Below are 20,098 nucleotides of genomic sequence, written 5' to 3'. Positions count from 1 at the left end.
ACTGAGGAATACAGGTGGAACTTGCGGTCCCAGCATGGGTCCTCTGAATCCAAATTTAGTACCTAAAGCACATGGGTGCTTCAATGGTGCCCCAGTGCAAACAGCCACACAAAGCCACCATGAGCTTCCACATGAGCAGGGATAGGGGAAAACATTTGACCTGCTGGATGGCTGAAACATCACGATCCTAAGCATGTGCCTGGAAGGTGCTGTTGGATCACCATTTCCATAGCTAAACCTTGAATTTTTACTACTTCCATTTGGAGCCAACCCAGAAGAAAAGGAGTTTGTTTTTTGGAGATGCAGAGCAACCACACCCCATACCCCCCAGATGGGATTATCATGGGTTTCTGCAGACCAGGACACAGATGTCCCTGCTAGAGGACCCCTGTGCTGGGTGCTCACAGGGGGCACAATGGAGTGAGGATGCCTCGCCGAGGGAGATGCAACCATTAGCGGCCCCAGGATTAAACACCAGAAACTTCTTCCACCCTCTGCAGGCAACCTGAGACTAGAGACCTGAAATGAACATGAAGAGGCAGAAATACGGATTATGTATCTGAAACGTCACAAGTCCTGTCTCCCAGCATCACGTAAACACCCCAGTTCTGTCACTAAGCACCTCAGATTTTGTCAAGATTATAGCTTTGCTTCTTGTAACCATTCTCTGTAGTAAAAGCCAAACCAGATCAAAGAAAGCGCCCTTCTCGTTTAGTCTGCAAATGTGTCCACTTCCCATTCCACAGGGATCCCTTTTCTTCAACTCTGTCATGCCCCAACCGTAAGCCCTTGCATGAGGCCTTTGGGAAGGTGATTCCCAAAACATTAGCAGGCCTCCGGAAACACAAAATGACCTCAACTTGACATTCATCTTACCTAATATCTAACTAACATCCATCATCAAAGATGATGATGGAATTGGACCTACCTGATGGAATTGCAATCCGTACCCTCCAGCCTAACTGGAGGGTATGGGAAAAGTAGTTGGGCAAATAGTTAGGTATAAGGTGGTAAAAGCCACACCAACTGGTCCCAGCTCTTTTTGAAAACCAAAACGTGTGTTTTCCCCTTATTAAGCACCCATCTGTGTCACCCAGCTCTAATTAAGCATCTGCTCTCCAAGAGGTTAACAAGTTCTTTTGCTGATAATCCCAACCAGCTTGGCAGCATTACTTATAATACAGCCATGGTGAGTCTCTGCTCTGTTCTGAGTCACTTCATTGTTAGAATAAGATGCAACTATATCATTATTTTAGGAGACATATAAAATATAATCCAATTATATGGAGGATACGTGGAATTCCCAATGATTTGAGAGCATGCCACTTTATTCGGGGGGGGGGGGGAATATTTAAAGAGACAGGTTGTCACTGAGCATCAAAGGATTTGAGATGATATTTAGGATAACAGTTTATAGACATGAAGCAAATCCTATTATAATGCCACATGGCCGTCAGGCTGTCACGGTGGCAGGTACATTGCATGTCTGAGCAAAGATGCCAGCCAGAAGCACGGTCATCTGAGAATGCTGCACATTATAGTCGTTGTGTCCTGTGTTCAGCAGGGAACTGGAAGGCTTTCATGTGTACCAGCAGCTGAAGTACCTAGACAGCCTCTGTGTTACCCTCTGCTCGATGGTGTCCTCCCTGCCGCCTGCATCCCGGGCTGTGGGAGAACCCGGATCCTAAAGGGTGCGAGCTGGGGTTTACCCTGCAGTCCCCCAGGGACAGGGTGGGGAAAGAAACCTGAACGCAACCAGAGGAGTGAAAATGGGCATTTAGCAAAGCATTTGCTCTGGCTGCCTGACCCTGTGCAAGAGCCCAGCGATTGCCAGTCAGGCAACCGTGATGCCTCAGTATGGCCCAGAGCTTTCTTTGCAAAGGGGCTGATTCAAACCTCGTAGACAAGGAGCCTCTCCATGGACTTCACCCAGCTCTGGTTTAGGCCCAGCAGCCATAGGAGAAACAGAGAAGAGAGCTGGGAGGGCAGCGGGCGGCAGTGCCCAAGGAGCCGGCTGCTCTCAGAAAACCACTCACAGCACAAGCATGTTTTGGGCTTTTTTTGCAAATGACTCATAATCAACAAAATTCCAAGGACAGTGAAAGTGTAAAAGCTGTTCCCTCGCCCAGATACCATGGGAACCCTCCAGTGCCACAGGGATGAGCTCAGAAAATAGCCCAGACGGATGGACATGCCATGCCGCTGCATCAGCGTTTGCCGGAGCTGCCATGGCTGAACAGGGGACTCGCAGCCCCCATTTCACTGCACCCGAGGCGCTGCAGGGGGACACAAACCATCTCCATCACCTCCTTCAGCCGCCAGTCAAACAACACGTGCAGCAAAGAAAAGCCGTTCCTGCCTCCCTTTGCTTTTTTTCTCTTTGTTTGCTCTTTCATCTCAGCAGCACTCACAAGTCTATTAGCTCGACTGCCGACAGCTGTCCCCCCCGCCAGCTCGCAGCAGCACCCATCTCTTTGCTTGCCATCCACCTTGCTACTCCTCGCACTTGTATTTTGGGTACTCGGTCCCCGATGGCGCAGGGGACCGTGCCATGGTGGCACCCATGTCCGCAGTGAGGTGATGCACACTGAGATGCCACCCCCACCGTGGTGAAGGATTAAAGGAATAAATACAGAATTGCTGAACAGGACATACTTTCCTTGCATGCAGTCCCTGGGGAGTCGAGAGGACTAGCAGCAGTGACACATAAAAGCCCTGGATACTTTACAAAACAGAGGAGATTTATACGGGTCTCAAAAATCCAGCAAAGTAGCCTCCAAATTAAACCTCAGCCTTGCTGCTGCCAAAGGCTCTGCCAGCTTGTCAGGAGAGCGAGGACATCTGCAAGTTACCAGCTGCCACGAGATTTTTTTTTTCTTGTCTTTTTTAAATGTCATTATTAATCCAGCTAGCGCAAAGGGCAGTAACACCCAGTGTCCTTCCCTGGGTAAGTTCTGAGAGTAATTTCCACCTTGTAATCTGCCTCCTGCGCAGAGCTCTGCAAAGGGAGACAGAGACACGTGCGCAGGTCATGCAGAACCCAAGCTTCAGAGGTTTTTGGTGTCTAAGGCCCTGCAGAGCTGTGCCGGGGTAAACGAGGTGCAGCGATGTGCCACCGAGGTAAGGGACGAGCCTCAGCCAGCAGCAACGGGAACGTGCTCCAGCGCTGCTTGCCAGATGGGCGCAATAAAAGGCTCATTAATGGGGATCGTTGGACCTCAATTTCAGATTGCTGGATAAAACCTCCTCAGTAAGTATCATTATTATGGCGCTCTCAATCAAGTCAAGCAGCTTTATGACAAAATCAAAAGTTGTGATCCAAGCAGGAGAAGGATGGGGTATGCAGCCTATTTATTTTGCTTTGGGTTCACGGCGAGGACCCAGCAAGCTGCCAGGACACAAGAATGATGGCCACGTCCTCCGAGCGGCTGGGGGCAGTTTTAAATATCATCACAGCCCTCCGCCCTTCTCAACCCCAAACCTCTCTGGATCCGCAGCAGGATTATGTAGATACCAGTATGCTGGTTTGCAGCTCAGAAACAAAAGGGAAAAATCTCTTGGAGATGGGCTCCTGCTGCCCATATCCAAATCACTGTTCATAGGCCAGGGAGAGCAGGGTTTGCACGCCAGGTTCATCTGCACTTCTGATGAGCTCAGCATGAAAACATCATTTGAAAAGCGTTACCTGTTTCGTATAGCTGCCTGTGCCATTTTCCCCTCATTCCTGCACAGACACGAGATGTTAAAATAAGGCCCTTTACAGTCAGGGCGAGACATCTGCAAGACAGGAGATGAAAAGACACAGAAAGCGCTGGGGAGAGCCACTGACCAAAGCCAGCCAGCACACGTCCAGGGAGATGAACGGCAGCGTCCCAGCCATGCACTGTGGTCTTCCTACAGAGCACTTCATGCTGCATTTACTCATTATGACTTCTTCTAGCTACATTTTTCCATCAAAATCCTTGTCATTGATTTGCGCTCCCCTGTCTCCACAATATCAGCTATTTTCCTATTCCATATGCAGCAATTTTGCCCCTTTGAGCTCTGCAGAGTTCAGATGCCACCAGACAGAGCCGGTGCATGTGGGAGGAATGACACTTTCAGCCCGCATCTGCAATCCCAGCAGCTCATTTCTTGGCTGAAGGCCTGATCTCTCTGCTTGTCCTTAATATGTAAGGCACCTCCGAAAAAAGGAGGAGCAGGATGGGTTAATCACCAGGCTGGTGGAGGGGGGTAACTCAGCCAGGCTGGCATCCTGCTGGGATGGCAAAGTTGCACTGTCCTCCACCTCCTCCGACTTGTGGCTGTGGGTCAGCAGCACCACGCGGCACCCGAGGACCTTCGGATTTTGGGATGACTTCTTCTCGTTCCTCACGTGCATCTCAAACCAGGGATTTCTCATCTCCCCTGCCAGCACATCTCAGCTGTCATCTCCACTCAGAGGCAGAAAGCTGAGATGTGGGGCTGCGGAGCTGCTGCTGACTGGCAGGGAGGGAAGGAGATCAGAAGATCATTCTCTGAAGAATTAAGATCATAATCTTCCTTAAGCTGCTCAAGGCCTCCTGAGGCAGCATCTCATTGCAAGGACAAGCAGATGAGGCAGAGCGAGGCGTAGCCTGGCATCGGGTTCACAGCCACAAAACAGAGTCTTGCAAAGTAAAGATCAAGCTTTAATTAGACTTTGCCCTTCATTACGTAAGTTTACTGTCGCCTTCGCTCATTAAAAGCCAGTGGGAAGAAGCTGCAGGTAGGAGGAAGCATCAGAGGGATTATACAAACCGCAGCTGTGCGAGGAGATCTGATATCTCTTGGCATCATCAGGCAGAAGAGCCAGAGTCTCTTCCTCCCCCTTGCAAAAACCGCCCATCCCGTGGAGCGCCGTGAGGACGCGACGCAGCCTGCTGTGTTTGCAGCATCACCCGAGAGCAGGAGCAGCCAGAGCCTTTTGCCAAACACGCTTCTCCTCTCTTTTGATGGTATTTATTGCACCAAGAAGATACCACAGCCCAAAGGAAGGTTTAGCCCTGGGGCTTTGGAAAACCCCAAGGCACGGGTAGACAAGGAGAAAATGAGTCTGACCAGGAGCCTCTGGCTAATCACCTTGATGCTGGCAAAGACATTTTGGTGAGGAACGAGGATGATATTTCCATGCTGACCCCAGGGGACAAGGAAGCCTTGCAGGGAACCAATGGTGCCACAGGAGGCCATGCTGAACATCCTTGCCTGAGGGACACTGATGCCGTGTTGCTTTTGTGCTTCCTTCAGGGCAGTTCCATCCCAAGCAGATTCCAGCAAACACCACATACCCAATCCCTTAGCTGTCACTGCAAAAATATGCCCCTGGCATTGGGCGGGAAGGGAACATATGCAACTTGGGCAAGAGAAGATGATGATGATGGGCAGTTCTGCTGCACGTCTGCCATGCATGCAGGTGGAAAGGCCAGGTTATAGCAGCAATGCTGTAACTTACCCTGTGCTCTGAGACCAGATCCAGACTGTGAGCAACAGGAACGCTCCTCTTGCAGAAAGTGGGCAATTTGGAGTCTCAATTCTTTAAAACTCCGCAATATTTTCCTTTGTTACTTCTTCCACCTGGGAGCAATAATCCTGCCACTACAGCCTGGCTGCTCCAGGGGACCTTTCCAGCCAACTGCGGCGATTCCCCCTCTGGCACTTCGCATTTAGCTCCATGCAAAAGAGCAGCTCAGCTGTTCACGACCTCTCAGCTTCAGGATGCTGCTGCAGGGTGCCAATGGGAAAGGCATATTCCCAAAATACACTGAAATCGAAACCACACAATCCCTGCTGCACAGCGAAGAGGACGGAGTCAGTGAATAAATATTTGTCTGGCTACCCCGCTTTCTAGCACAGAAAGTCTGACGAAGAAAAAAAATCCAGCTTTCCAGTAAAACTCAACCCACTGATGCTGCCGACACTCTTGGGATTACGGCAGCTTGGTACCTTCCCAGTGTTTGGTCTAGTTTTCTTTTGAAGAAACGAACAGAACAAGGGGGAAGGTGGTTTCAAAGCATACAAAGCCAAACTGCTGAGCAGTAAATCAGCCAACACTTTCCTTGCTGCTCCAGGACACTAAAAGTCATGCCAGCTTCTTTTGCTCTCCTCACTGTTGGCTTTACAACCCCTCCAGAAGTCCCAGGGCTGTCTCACCATGTGTTATCAAGTCACATCTGGATCACAGGGCAGAGGGCTGTGCTTGAAGAAGACTGGCCAAGATGGGCACCAAGGTGGTCGTCACTAGCTGAACACCTATTATCCCACTGGCATAGGAAAGTAATTCTGCGAACAGGAGGACTAACGAAGCCTGATTTGCTGTGCATCACATCTCACTGCCTGGCATTTTATCCAAGGCAGACTGTGGGTTCAACCCCTTAGCAGACACTAAAGAATCCAGAAGGTGAATGTCCTGACCACAGGAAAAGCTTGTGAGATCACCCTATCACAGACCTCAGACACTGCAGTTAGAGAAACCTTAGTCAGGAATAGATCTCTAGTGCCTAATATTTCATAATGTGACTATTTTCTGCCTGCGTTTAAGATCTCTTTTCCCAGGTGGCTTCTCTGATGTTTTGTACTGCCAGAACCCATGCTGCAGCCCTTCTCAGTGGGGTCTTTTACCATTAAAGTCTCTTTCCTTTACCTGCTCACCAACTTTTATGAAATGTGTAGTTAAAATCACTGAGATTTTACTCCTTCAATCACATGCCACTGAAGCAGAGCACTGAGCTGAGAAGTTAGTAGGTTAGGCTTGACAACCAGTCTCAGCCAAGTACAAGGAGTGCAATCACCTAAGCCACGCTTCTTTAGGAGCTGAACTAAAAATAACACAGAAAAGGCTGTATAAATAGGATCTCTAGTATTTTCTAGGATAAAACAAGTGTAAAGGTCTGATGTGAATCCTTGCTCATGCTCTCACGACATGTTGACATTCCCCACCAGCTCTCGCCTCTCCCATGGTGGCAGCCGTGACCAGGCTGCTTTGCCAGGCTCTGGCACCAACCAAGGAAATTCCAATGCCTGTGGCAAGCTGCAGCTCAAGGAGGAGCTTGTTTTCCACTGCACTGAGCCTGCAGATTTAAATATGGCCTGAGTTTGAAAACAGGGCCCTTGTTGTTCATGGAAAGCCCCATCCATCTTAACAAACACCCACTCCGTCCAGGCTGCATCACAGCATGGTACTTCCTACAACCTGCCCTGCACTGCCCAGGTAAATAAAATGAGAAAAGGACTATTGCAAGAGGGAGGCGGCATCGTTGCTCTTCTTCTCTTGTTCCCACATCCTAAGCAGGGAGATGGAAACATTCCCAAGATTTTGACTTGCCCCAGCCCTGAGAAACATGAGGTTGGTTACAAAAGCATCTGCTCAGTCTGCCAAGGCAGCAACGGATGATGCAGATGAGTCCTCCAGAGCTTGAGAGAAGAGCAAAATCCCAGCAACCTGCCCCGAGCAGCACTCTCAGGCACCTTTGGGAGAGTCTGCTCACTGCCACCAGGGTCGCCTGGGGTGGGGGAAAGGGGAGGAGACCCACACAGTGCAGGGCTAAAGGTATTCCTTGCATCGTGCCATACGAAACAAGGGAAAAGTGATAAATACAGGAGGATTCACAGAGTTTCCCGTTGTACAAAAGCCCTTGCAGAAGAAATCGCCTCTGCTCTCCTGTGCACAGCACAGCTTGCTGGGAGAGGAGATTTAGCATGCAGGCGTGCACGTGAGTGCACACACAGACGGAGCAAGCACTGCGCTCCGTGCCTTCACAGTGGCACTCTGGGGCCGACAGAAGAGCACTGCAACACCAGCCACCGCTGCAGGAGCAGCCTGGCGCTTATTCTGGCAGCAGAAGGAACTTTCGCTGCATCAGCAAAGCAGCAGATACGCTAATTGGGTCTAGGCAAAGGAGGGAGGGAGAGAAGGGAAGAAAGGAAGGGGGGGAAAGACGAAATCCCTGACTCAATGAGAGAACACTACAATCCATCGCAGACAGGATGAAACCAGCCCAGTACAACATTGTCCGGTTAAACTTGCAGCCCTGTATTATTCCCAGCTCGCATTAAGTAGCTCTGTAGTGTTAGTGCTGTTCTTGAAAGATAACTTCACCTTTCACCCCTTAAGCTCCGAGACACTCCTAAAAGTACCAGCATGTTATTATGAACAGAAGAGCAGTGTTAATGCTGAAATGCTCTATCCCTTTCTCCTCCCTCCTTGTCACTGCTGGATTTTAAAGCACAGCATTATTAAAAAAGAAAATATATGCTGGGAATGCAGCATTCCCTTTCAGCAGCAAGCCCTGCATGTGGAGGAGACCCCCCGGTTTTGCACAGCAAGTGCCGAGGGGCTGCTGCTTCCCGCCTCCGCTGTCCTTACTCCTCGACATTTCCTGCCCTCCTGTTCTCAAAGCCATCAGGTTTCTGCTGTCCCCGCCACCCTGGTCCCCTCTGCGAGAAGGAAGGGATGCGAGCGTGTCCCTCGGAGGGCAGGGACGATGCCACAGCGAGGACCAAGGAAAATCAAGTCATCTTCACACACTTGAAAATATCCAAACAAGCAATTAAAAATTGCTCAAAACCAAAGTGCTTTAAAGCTACTGAGGCTCATGCTGCCTCCCTACAGCCAGGGCAAACCGGGGGTGCTGAGGGAGCCAGGGTGGTTCACCCTGCAAAGGCTGGGCTGGCAGAGCTACACATGGTCTCCCTCTCAGCATTTCCCAAATGCCAGGAGGAACCTCACCTCTCCTCTGCCATCCTCCCTCCTTCAGGAGCATCATCAGCAACTGCCTCAGCTCTTCCTCCCAGGATCTGTTGCTTTATGTTTGTGTTGCCTTCCTGAGACTGTAAAGTCTTTGGGGGCAGGAGCGTGCTGTAATCTGTGTTTGTCAAGTGCCATGTAAACGGCTAGCTAAATGTGTTTGTTTTCAACTGCTTGTTTGTTTTTCAAAGGGGTAGTACGTACACAGCGGAATAAGTAATTGGTACGTGGAGCAGAGCTAAGTCAAGACAGGTAGAGGATGGGAGAAGCTGCTGTGTCGCAGTAGTGACCCTATGGAGAAAGGCAGATGCCACCAGTAAGATTTCTCTCCCCCTTTCTTCCCAGCTTCCCATCAGGAACGGCTGGGGTAACCCCAAAGATAACGCACAGCCCCTGCCTTTGCCAGTGCTGCAGAAGCCAGGGCAGGTCCTGCAGGCATGCACCCCACCGGCTGCCTGGCTCCCACCGTGGCTTTATTCCTGCAGGCTTGCCGATTTGCACTGCTCTTTTGAATGTGGCTTTACACGTTTAGGGCATCTGTTTTTCTGTCTTCTTGATAGGCATACCCTGTGTCCTTCTTCCCAATGCTGAATCAAACCCCTCCTGTATCGCTTTTCCTCCTGCCTGGCTCGTACAGCTAATGAAATTGTAATCACTTCCACAGTAGCATCTGTGATGCTTTGAATGCTGAACGGAGAGGTAGACCATCAGAAAACAGCCTGATTAAAAAGGAGTTTGGGGAGGGGGCAGTTTGCCTGAGGGTGACAATGTCTCTTACACTCGAAATGAAATGCATCTGTGTTGAAGAGTGGGAAAGAAAGGAGAAAAACTTTGGCCTCTCTGGAGGTTCAGAAGCCCTTAGGCTGTTGGCCATCGGATTCACGTACACTGTGCTTTAGCACTTTCAAAAGTGCCTAAAAAAGCAAGAAACCACTAACTGGTGGACTGTAAAATATCCTATCACCAGTCAGCCATACGCGGCAAGGATGTCATGCCATGGGGTTAGCAGCAGTATCATATGCAAGGTAAAGATGCTTCATTGCATATATTAAAGGCAGCCTGAGCCCTAAATGCACCCTAAAGAAGATGGATCTCCTTGGGAGGCTGAGATCTATTCATCACAATCTGATTTCTAAGTGTCAATTAATCTTACTGCTTGTGTGTTGTTCCGCAGCCCTGACACATCTCTCACTGTCCCTGACTTGGAAGAGTAATGGGAGACAGTGTTTGAGTATATAAAAGATAATTAATAGAAAACATCCTCCCTTTAAAAAACAACCACCAAACCAACCTTTTAGTATAATATGTCTTTCCACCAGCACCCATTTCCACAGATACAACTCGCAGCTACTGTCATTTGGGGAATGTTAATTGCCCAGCAAGAAACTTAGTGTTTTAAAAGAGTAAGAACAATCCTTTTAAAGTATGCACCTAATACAAAAGAAATGGTGATTTTTTTTTTAAACGCCTATTGTTCCCCTCAGCACTGAGCCCTTCCCTGGCTTTTGCTCTGATATTACAAAAAGCTGTAGAGCCCCTGGCATAGAGAGATGTAATGCAATGAGATAATGTTGTTTTACTTATATATTGGGGGGAAATAAAACATGTGGTTGGGGCTCGGCAGAGCCTGTTGCTCACAGGGAGCCATCCCAGGACACTGATACAGCAGCAGGGCGAGGAGGAGGAGGAGGAGGAGGAGGAGGAGGAGGAGATGGAGCTAGGTTTGCTGACTGTGGATGGGTGGGCACTGATGGTGGCAATGCAGGAAGGCCCCCAAGGCAAGATTGGAGCATGGCAGGAAAAAGTCCTGGGAATGGGTAAAAAAAATCCTTTCCTGTATTTGAAAGAGGAGAGGCTCTTCTTGGTGAGTGAGGTTTAGTAAAAGGGATTTGTTGGTGAATAGTACGGTTTAGGGTGGAGTTGGGGCGACTGGATTTCCTGCATTGATTCTTTTCAAAAAGACCTGATAATGGAGTCGGACAGGATCTTCCTGGCTCCAGGAAAAACTTCTGGGAGAACCAGTGGAGGAGCAACGGGGCACCTGGATGGGTCAGAGCCCAGCTGAACGTGGATGTGGCTTTGCAGGAACTGATTTTCCGGGAAGAAGGGTGGAGGAGCTGCATCACTGCTCGAAGCACTAACCGTGAACCTAAATGTCTCTGCTCTTCCCCTCATTGGAGTTGCAAAATATCCAAATCTGGCAGCATCAGCCCAGGAGCTTTTCCCGATGTATTCTGTCCCTTTATCCCCAAACAGGTCTGTCTGGGTTGGGATACTGTGGCTGTTTTGCAGCTGGGCCAGGAGCACGGTCCTTGCACTGGGGGCTGCAGGGATAGGGCTCCAGCTCTCAGCTGCATCTTGACATCTGGAAGACTTCAAATACCAAATCTAGTCAAAATCTAGACAGACAGCCCTTGCAGCTGCAGCGTGACATGGGACACAGAGGACGGGGTCAGCAGAAATGAGCCGCTTTGCTTTTAGTCACTTTTAAATCATACTGTAATTCCTGCCTGGAGGGGAGGGGTCAGGGAGAGTCCCATGGGTTTCTCCTTCCCACTTGGTTTCCTGAGAAATCTTAGCATAGATTTAAGGCTTAGAAAACCAAGAGGCCCATGGAAAGACACTTTTCTGGGTACCTCCATCAAGTCTTCTGGGATCCTTTGACACCTCTTGGCTTTGGATGATTTTGACAAGTGTTTCTGGGGTGCTGATTCCCAGACTTCCATTGGGGTTTATGGAAATGACACATATGATCAGGGAGAGACCAGAGCTCCCAGTCGTGCACAGCTTTCCAGCCAACACATACCAACCAGAGCAAGCGGTACCACCCCAGCCACTGGAACAGCAAAGGTAGGTGGCCCTTCCCTAACTTCACCAACAGGAAAAAAAGCCTTCAGGGTCTGTCTTGCAAAGTAAACCACTACAACATCACCCTGCTATGAACAACAGATAACACTCCCTGTGCTCCGAGGATGGGGGATGCACTGGTAAGTTTGGAAGTGAAGGCAGTAGCTGTCAGACCTATTCAGGTTTCATCAGCCTGTATAAACAGGCTGTGAATCTTGTAATTACAGGTTCCCCCTTAGGATTTTGGCATGTCTACTCCTAACCCAACCTTGGAAAGTACAGGAGGTATAGAAATGAATCCTAATAAACCTAAATATTATCTTCCATGTTCTGAGGCTCAGCAAAGGTTTGATTTACATTTCTAGCGAAGGCTCTTGCATCTGAAGCAATAGCTTGTATATTGTATTTGTCTAAGATTATAGGTACTTTATGGCATTTACTGTATCTTGTAAATATTCTGTAAAGCACTATCGACAGAACAATTATGGTAGAGGAAATGAAATAACAGTTTCGAATCAACTCCTCTTAGAAGAAAAAATGGATTTTGCCCTTTGCTACTGCAAATGATCTGCAACTCGGTGATGCTTTACAGCACATGTTAGAAGAATACTGTTGAATTAACCCCCCTGGCTAGTTTTTCCAGAACCTTGCCTCCCAGTTATGCTCCTGGGAAAGGGGACAGGGTCTTGGAGACTCTGGGTCACAGCAGCATGTTGGAAAAATTGTGTGTCCTGCAGATGAGAGCAGCAAACCTCACCCTACTTGTTCATAACCAAATCTGCATGCTGACACTACAGATAAGACCTCTGGCTACACCACTGGAAATGATCTCACTCTTCACCTTAGCTTCCAACCTTTCCCAATTGCTTTTCCAACATGAGCAGCCGGAGCAGAGTTTTGGGGCAGCAAAGGGCACGAGGCTTGGTGTGAGTCACTCTGCGTGTGGTCCTGTACGCTCAAATGCCCATCTCTCCTCTGACTCCTAACGAGTAGCTCTTGTTTTCTCCTAGAAGTGGAACCATCCCCCTCTCCAGTCTGTCCAGAGTTGTCAATAGCCTGGGAGCCGGAGGGAAGAGGCAGCTGACGGCGAGTGGGGCGCGCGTCCCCGCGCTTGTGCCGCTGATTGGATGGTGGTGGAGGGATGATGTTTGCATCCTATTTTTAGTACAGCCTGCAGCAGGCTTGTGAGCACACAGTCAGGGCTGCGGGAACAATGCCAGTGTGGACGCTCATGCTCAGAGATGTTAAAATCCCACGCTCGACACCCGTGCCACTGAAGTAAACAGCGACTCCCCAGAAAAAAAGACCTTCCTGCCTTTGGGGAACGTCCCCAAATCTTTGCAGGCAAGCACAATGGGCGTGAGAGCTTCACAGAGGCTTAGGTTCTTGCCCTTTCCCAGCGTCTCCTCTTGCAAAACAAGAAAGCAGCACACAAATCCTGCAGCCTCCATCCCAGCTCACCCTGCGAGCTAACAGACATCTCCCTTAAGACCAGCTTCAGCGTGGCATCAAAGCAGTGCAAAGAATAGAGAGCAACTCACAGAGACATCGCCAGGGCCTGTCAATGGCCAGACATGAAACCAGCCGCCGGCCTGCGTCCCTTCCTGGGACGAGGAGTCGCAGCGCACCGACATGCCCAAAGCACTGCAGCCAGCCCGGACATCCGCGGGAACAGCTCCTGCTGCAGCGTCTGTGTGTGTCCATGCAGGCAGAAAACCAGCACCCTGGTTCACAATTGCCATGTGGGTGCAGTTATACCAACGGTCTGCCCCTACAGACCCCGGCCACTAGCTTGACCCCAAATCTGTGCTGTGCAGGGACCGAAGCGGCTCCAGCCCCTCATGTGCCAGCCCGGCAGGCAGCAGGAATCTTTGCCATGCTCCACCTCTCTGCAGACCCAGAGGGACTGGACTGTGCTTGGAGGACAGGAACACAACCTGCCCTTTCCATGACTTCCTCACTGTGTGAAATAGCTGAATTTCAGTGCTTTCCTGCTCCATAAAATGAAGTTCTGACCTCCAACACACCTGCAGAGGAGGTGGGAGGCAACTAGAGGAGCCCTTCAAGGGGATGGAGGAAAGCCGCAGTCTCATGTCCAGTCCATGGAGAATGACGGTAGCTCAGGGTGCTTGGGATTATGTTGTCTGTCCCTGTAGCACTTGACCCTGCTTTGCAGGTAGGAAGCAGCTTAGACATAGTCTAGATGAAGCTGACGGCTGCCACGTACATGCTGCTTACAGAAGAGACCTCACACGGGGTCTAGTTCGTGAGACATCTGGAACCCAAGTTGGTAGCCAGGGGTGCTCTGGGTAAATGGCTGGCCAGCATGCGTGCATGCCGGGAGAGAGGACTTTCTCAGTGCTGCCTCCCTGCGCTGATGCTACCAGCTCCAAATGCTGCCCCAAAAAGACATTTGATAGCAAAGGGTCAACCTGCTAATGGGAAACTGCTCTCCTGAGGAAACTGGGTGGACATCTCCCCTTCTCCCAGAGCAAACCCCAGAAAGACCCAGGAGATGGTGTGGCATTGGAGAGGACCAGGAAGGGCCCCAAGGACCTGGACAGTGAGCAGGGGCAGGCTTGGAGGTGGCCAGGGGACTGCACAAGGACTAGGGGTGATCAACAACCACAGCTACGTCTGGCCTCAGCGCAGTGGCACAGGGACTCGGACCTTCCTTGCCTTGGACACCATGGAGGTCTCAGCAGACCCTTGGTGAAGCCCAGACACTGGCACTGTGCAAAACGTCTGCCCTATATGGTGGCCGATGACTCAGGGGACCACCCCGCTGCCAAAGGGGTCTCTGCCCCAGCCCTGGCTCATGCCCCAACTTGTTTGAGGCACAAAACCCACCTGATGTTTCCTTCCTGGGGGAAGCAGCCGAGATGCACACGAATGAAGCAAAACACAAGCACAGAAAACAGGAGAAAAAGCTCTCTCCAGGCAACTGCCAACACATGCAAATCATTTGGAAACGGTCACACACGTGGCAGTGTTGCTGGCCCTGCCGCAACGTGCCTGAGATGGGAGCAAGCCAGGGAGGGTGGCACCTCTACAGGTGGCTTTCAGGGAATCACTGAGCCGAGAAACACACCCTCCAAAGACTTTTACCACCATCAGAGCCGCATGCATGGGAACCCCCAACAGCTGCCGTGCTACAGCCCTAGTGGGGACAGCTGGACCCAGGAGAGGACATCTGCCCATGGCCTGAAGCTGGAGAGGGGCTGGTTCATCATTGCTCCCAGCCAAATCAAATCCCAAATGAACCATTCTAAGAATCTGAAGTTGGGAAATGTTGTTCCTTTGTTTTACTGGATCACGTTTTATTTTGTGTTTCTCCATCTTCCCAATTTGTCTCCAGGCTCCCTGGTTTCAGGCCAGGTCTGTCCACAGCTTTCCAAGGCACACACAGATTGAGGGATGAGCTTGAGCCAAGTGAAAACTAATCAGTCATTTTCTGCCTGGTTCATGCAACGCAAAGGGCCAAGCAGTGACGTGGCTGGGGTCACCGCGTGGAGAGGGCCCAGCTTGCTGTCCCCCACCCAGCATCCCCACCCAGGAGCCTGCCCTTGGTGAGGCAGCCCTGGTGACATCCCATGGCACGTGTGCTGTGTTGTCCAGAGGCATCATGGCCAGCTGGATCAGGGTGATTTACGTAGGACTGAACTGAAAGAAGCAGCTGTGGGATATCTTGCAGAGCTCTGCTCAGCTGTGTCCTTCATGAGACTGAAGGAAACACTTTTTCTTCAATAGTAGCAACAGGGATGCTGATCTCACACCAGAAGATTCATGAGTGCAGTAATATCACGGGTCAGCCATATAAACCTGCACAAAGCCCTGGGGGAAGCAGGACACACTGGTTCGCTCTCATGACATTGTACATTGGCCTTGCATGCACCCCAATCCATGTCCTCCCAGGGCAGAAGTGATAAGAAAGTAGAGAACGGGCCCTGTAACTGATTTCCTACAGGATGGTGGTGTCACCTGCCAGATTTTCATCTCATCCACTCTGCTGTGAGCTCCAAGCAACCCAACTGTTTATTAAAGTCTGGGCTGATGCAAAGAACAAGGTGCTGCTTCCTCCCTTGCTCCCTTTCAGACAGCAGCCAGGACATTAAGAGTAGCCTACAGTTCAGATAATAAACACTACTGTGAAAATCTTCTCAGAATATCCCAAGAATTATTTAATTATGCAATTGCGCTGCAGGAGCTTACTGACTGGAGGTCTCCCCTCTAACACAGAGCTTGCCCAGGATTTGAGGATGCACCTGGAGAAGCATTGCTGAGACAGCAGAGAAGCTTTCTTCTGAGACCCGGAGATGAGTAGAGTTGTGTTCAACCCCCATGCTGCTGGGAACCCTGAAGTTATCTTCCTCTGAGATCCACTCATGGAAAGCAGGCTCGAATTTTGTGCTGGGAAGGTCAGTCCTCTCAGAATATCATAGCCATGTAAGCCATATTTGCAGAAGCAGGGCAAGCAAAAATATTTTACCACCTAATCCCATTTTGCTCTTAGCTCACCTTTTGTTCTGCCTTTCTCACGCAGTAGGAAATTCTACGTATTCTTTGAATAGTTCAGGCAATCAGTCATTTCTTGTAATGCTGTTTTACTGGGAGCACAGGGATATGAGCGCTTGGTAAGTTTTATGATATTTAAAATGGTGTAAATAGCAAGCACATCTACTCAAGTCAGGGGTTAACTCCAGATTCCTCTGCTTTAATAATATGTATTTTGCCTTAATGAGAACAAACTAATGAACTTTTTTGAGTTAGCACTTCTACACTAGGGACACAAAGCCTGCATTTGGCAGCGACCAGAGAAGAAAGTTGAGAGACATGAATCGATCTGCCCATTCCTCTTAATAATTCAATATAAATGGATAAAAAAAACAAAGTCCAACAGCTTAGACCAGAAGAGAGATGCATATTACTGTAAAAACCCAAAAGCTTAAGTAAAATCAACTTACAAGATACGGTAGTGTTTGCAGTCTGGATATTTTTCATTAAGATATTCGGTAGCTTCAGCAGAAGCTGTGAGTCTGGCAGAGGAGTTTATTGATAGAGTACTTGGGGCTAAGGATTGAGTCAGGGTAGGTGAGTCCAGACCACAGAACAACCTATACGGATAGGCAGCAGCCTGAACACTCATTTACTGCTCCCAGGATTCAAGCAGAAATAACTGCAGGTGGGCTCATCTCCGCCGTGTTTCACCAAGCTCTGGCACATCACTCCCGCCGGTGCTTTGAAGATCCTCAATGAAAAGATGCTGTGCTACAGCACCAAAGAGGGGGGAGAGGGATAGAGGGATGCTTTGGTAACAAACGAGAAATTTAGCAGGATAAGATTAAAAAAATGAAAACACAGGAGAAGGGAAAATCCAGTGGGTTAGGTTGCTCGTTGCTGGTGACATTTCAGAGCAAAGGTAAAACCAGGAGACAAAACACCAGTGGGAGGAGAAGCCACCCTGCCCCCGGGCAGCCCTGGGAAATGCAGCACTGATGTGGAAATGGAGCCAAGCCATGAAACACTCACTGAATGTCCCAGCTGACCGGGCTTCCAGCATCTACTAAAAACATATACATACTAGAAGAGACTACAGGTATTTTTTTTAAAAAAAACAACCCAAACCAATTCAAAATCTATTGGACCTTTCTCCCCTCTCCAGCACAGTCAGATTTGTCACGGCATTTGGGACATCGGCACCACGGGAATTTCCACAGGAGCCCCCGTGTCAAAATCACTGCAGACTGATATGTCCTAGGATATTTATGCAAACCAGGAGGCATGGCAGGATTTCACAGCAGGAGGACAAATTCATTTTGTAAAAGGTATTTATATAGTTCAATAGGTGTGTGCAGTGCTTTAGAGGTATAAAACATGAGATCCGTGCCCTAAGGGGCTTATAATCTAATAACATATACTAGGTAAATTAAAACATACATCACAGCTGCGATGAATGCCCACCCCAGCCTAGACGGGAGGGCATTTGAGCCATATGACAAGGCAGAACTCAATTTTCATTTTAGATTTGTAGTTTGCCTTTAAACAGCTGGCATTCCCTAACCCCCAAGCGAGGGAGAAATTTATCAGCATTACATCTGGGGGGAGGGAGTGCTCCAACACAGGATCATTTATTAATTGTTATTTATTATCTGTTAAACAAGGACAGTGTGTGCAGCAATAGCATTCCTTTTTCTGGATTAATTGTTGCTGTGTGATTCCTAGGTTTTATATTTTTAGCAGCCCTGTTCTAGCCTAACCCACTGAAAGGGGGGAAAATGGAACAGGCACTCACACAATTAATGTAATGAGAGTAATTAATTTGAAAATAATACCCAGGGGGTGGGAGGGTTAAGGCTTTCTTTTTAAAGAAATAAAAGTCAAACCAAAGCTCCCACATCCCTCAGGACTCAGTGCTACACTGACTGCACTCCTTATGTTCGCATTTGAATACTCATTCAAGCACATTTCTCATGCTGTTATTTCACCACTTCCTCAGCCTTGCATAATAGATGCAGTCATTGCCACTAAAGAGCCAACATTTACCCACAGAGGTAAGGAAGAATACCATAAAGCAGGCAGCAGACGGAAATAAAGCTCTATACATCAGGTCTCTCCTTAGGGCTTGCTCGCTCTCCGCAAAGAAAAAAATAAATAAAATCAGAAGACCAAACAGCCAAAACACTGGTCAACAAGTCTCCAGCATCCCCCTCCCCGTTCACCAGCCAGGTACACCGAGCTCGGCACGCTCCATCCCTCCTCTTCCTCCTGCACATCTCCCTGCCGGCCCTGCAGCTGCCCGGGACCTGCCTCACTCACTCAGGGAAGTATTTTGTTTCACTTTATGTGGCCATTTCTTGCTCTACAGTCAAGGAAACGCTCCCCAGAGGTAACTGCGGGCAAGGCAGTGACAGCGTACAAGTGGCGACGGGGGCTCCATGGTCCCAAGTCCAGCACAGGGCTGGACGGAGGGGTGTATCACCCCTGCTAACACAGTTGGTGCTTGGGGGGAAGGAGGTGTCTCGTGGTGGAAAACACAGAGAAAACCCCCCCAACACACCTTCCCATCCCCTCCAATGCCATGGAGCCTTGCTGGCCTCCTGTACTTGTCCTAAGGGGCTGAGCAAGTCTTTTGCTTCTCTTGCATCTGTGACAAGTAGCATCCAGACGCGTGGGAGAGGCTGGAAACCTGGTTTGGGTAACAGAGAGAAGAAACTGCACGGTGCTTGTGGCACCGTCTCCGGCTGCTTCTCAGGATCTGGAGGGCACGGCACTCACCTCCAACCCTTAGTACTGAATCACCCGGCTGCCTTCAGCCAGCAGCCTGCCAAATTAATTCTCAGCTGGCTGCTAGAAGTGGGCAAAGCTATGGCACAAGAAACCCTGTGAAAAGCTCTGGCTTGTAGTTTTGTGTTCCATAGATTTGTGAAGGGAAATGCAGGCTGAAACCCTTCAGCTGGCAATGGTGACAGGTCTTCAGAAGGGAAGGATGGGTCTGGTGCCTTCTGCTCTCTGAGGCTGCTTTTCTCTGCCCACCACTGACAAAGGACCACAAGTAGAAAAGCAGAAAACCTGGCACAAAAGTCAAATGCTAACTTGCCAGAGACCAGAAATTCAAACTTCTCAGAGGTCATCTGAATCTCCAAGTAGTTAAAAATTTTCTTAAAACTTGAGATTTAGCAAAGATACAGTTCATGGTCCCAGATGTAGTGTGGCACAGTCTCACCAAAACCAGACCTGATCATAACAAATATTTGAAAAAGTTATTTGATGAGCATGCACTGAGTTCTGTCAAATAATAAAGCAAAAGTCCCTGAAGGTTTTGCTGCATGTGAGCACTTCCATGAGCAAAAGAAATAAATTTTCTTTGAATCTACTGTAAATCGCATTGGTCACACAGACTTGATAGAACAGAGAAGGATTTCTATCTTCTTTTGGAGCAGGTTATAGAGGACAACCTGAGGTGTGTGTGGAGCTGGCAGTGGCTCTGAGAAGCCCGAGTCTCCTTTGGTTTGATATCTGGATGAAGGAGTAAAGAATCACAGTAGCGTGGAAAACGTTCCAAAATAACATGCAGGAAATTTTAGCTTTCTCCCCAGCTCTACCACAGATTGCATGTGGGATTTCCAATGAGCCACTGGATCGCGTTGTATCTGATTTTCCAATTAGTAGAATATTGGCATTTCTCTAAATAAGAGGGGAAGGGAATGAAGAAACCATGATGGGGAATAAAAGTGTCTGAACAGAAGCAGAAGGAATGCCGCAGGAATTTATGAAGACGGCAGCAAAGTCTTAACTTCCACACCACACAGCAACCTGTGCATAGCATGATGCAGAACCACAGCGGTTTGGTCAACAGATGTCTACTTTTTGTAAACTTAATTCAACAGGGAGTTGTAAGGGCTGCCACAGCCCATCTCCCCACCATCGTGTGGGGGAATGGCAAAGGGCGACTGTCTACTTTTTAATAACAAAGCGCTTCAAGAGAATTTA

The 20,098-nt window shown here is 49.1% G+C and overlaps 1 long non-coding RNA gene across 1 annotated transcript in view; it reads right to left on the bottom strand.

Moving 5' to 3' along the window:
- Positions 1 to 454: 454 nt before the first annotated feature.
- The window catches only part of LOC148056380 (uncharacterized), a 174,388-nt gene continuing 154,744 nt past the window's right edge, over positions 455 to 20,098 (bottom strand). Inside the window, exon 4 of the long non-coding RNA XR_015703130.1 lies at positions 455 to 519. This is a non-coding gene — a long non-coding RNA (uncharacterized LOC148056380). The remainder of the gene's footprint in view (positions 520 to 20,098) is intronic.

The sequence above is a fragment of the Nipponia nippon genome, unplaced genomic scaffold, assembly GCF_047370975.1.
Source record: "Nipponia nippon isolate SJK-2023a ecotype South Korea unplaced genomic scaffold, ASM4737097v1 scaffold_14, whole genome shotgun sequence".
In the NCBI taxonomy this organism is placed as follows: Eukaryota; Metazoa; Chordata; class Aves; order Pelecaniformes; family Threskiornithidae; genus Nipponia; species Nipponia nippon.
Note: the sequence above shows the minus strand (reverse complement) of the source record. Positions and strands in the feature narration are given on the sequence as shown.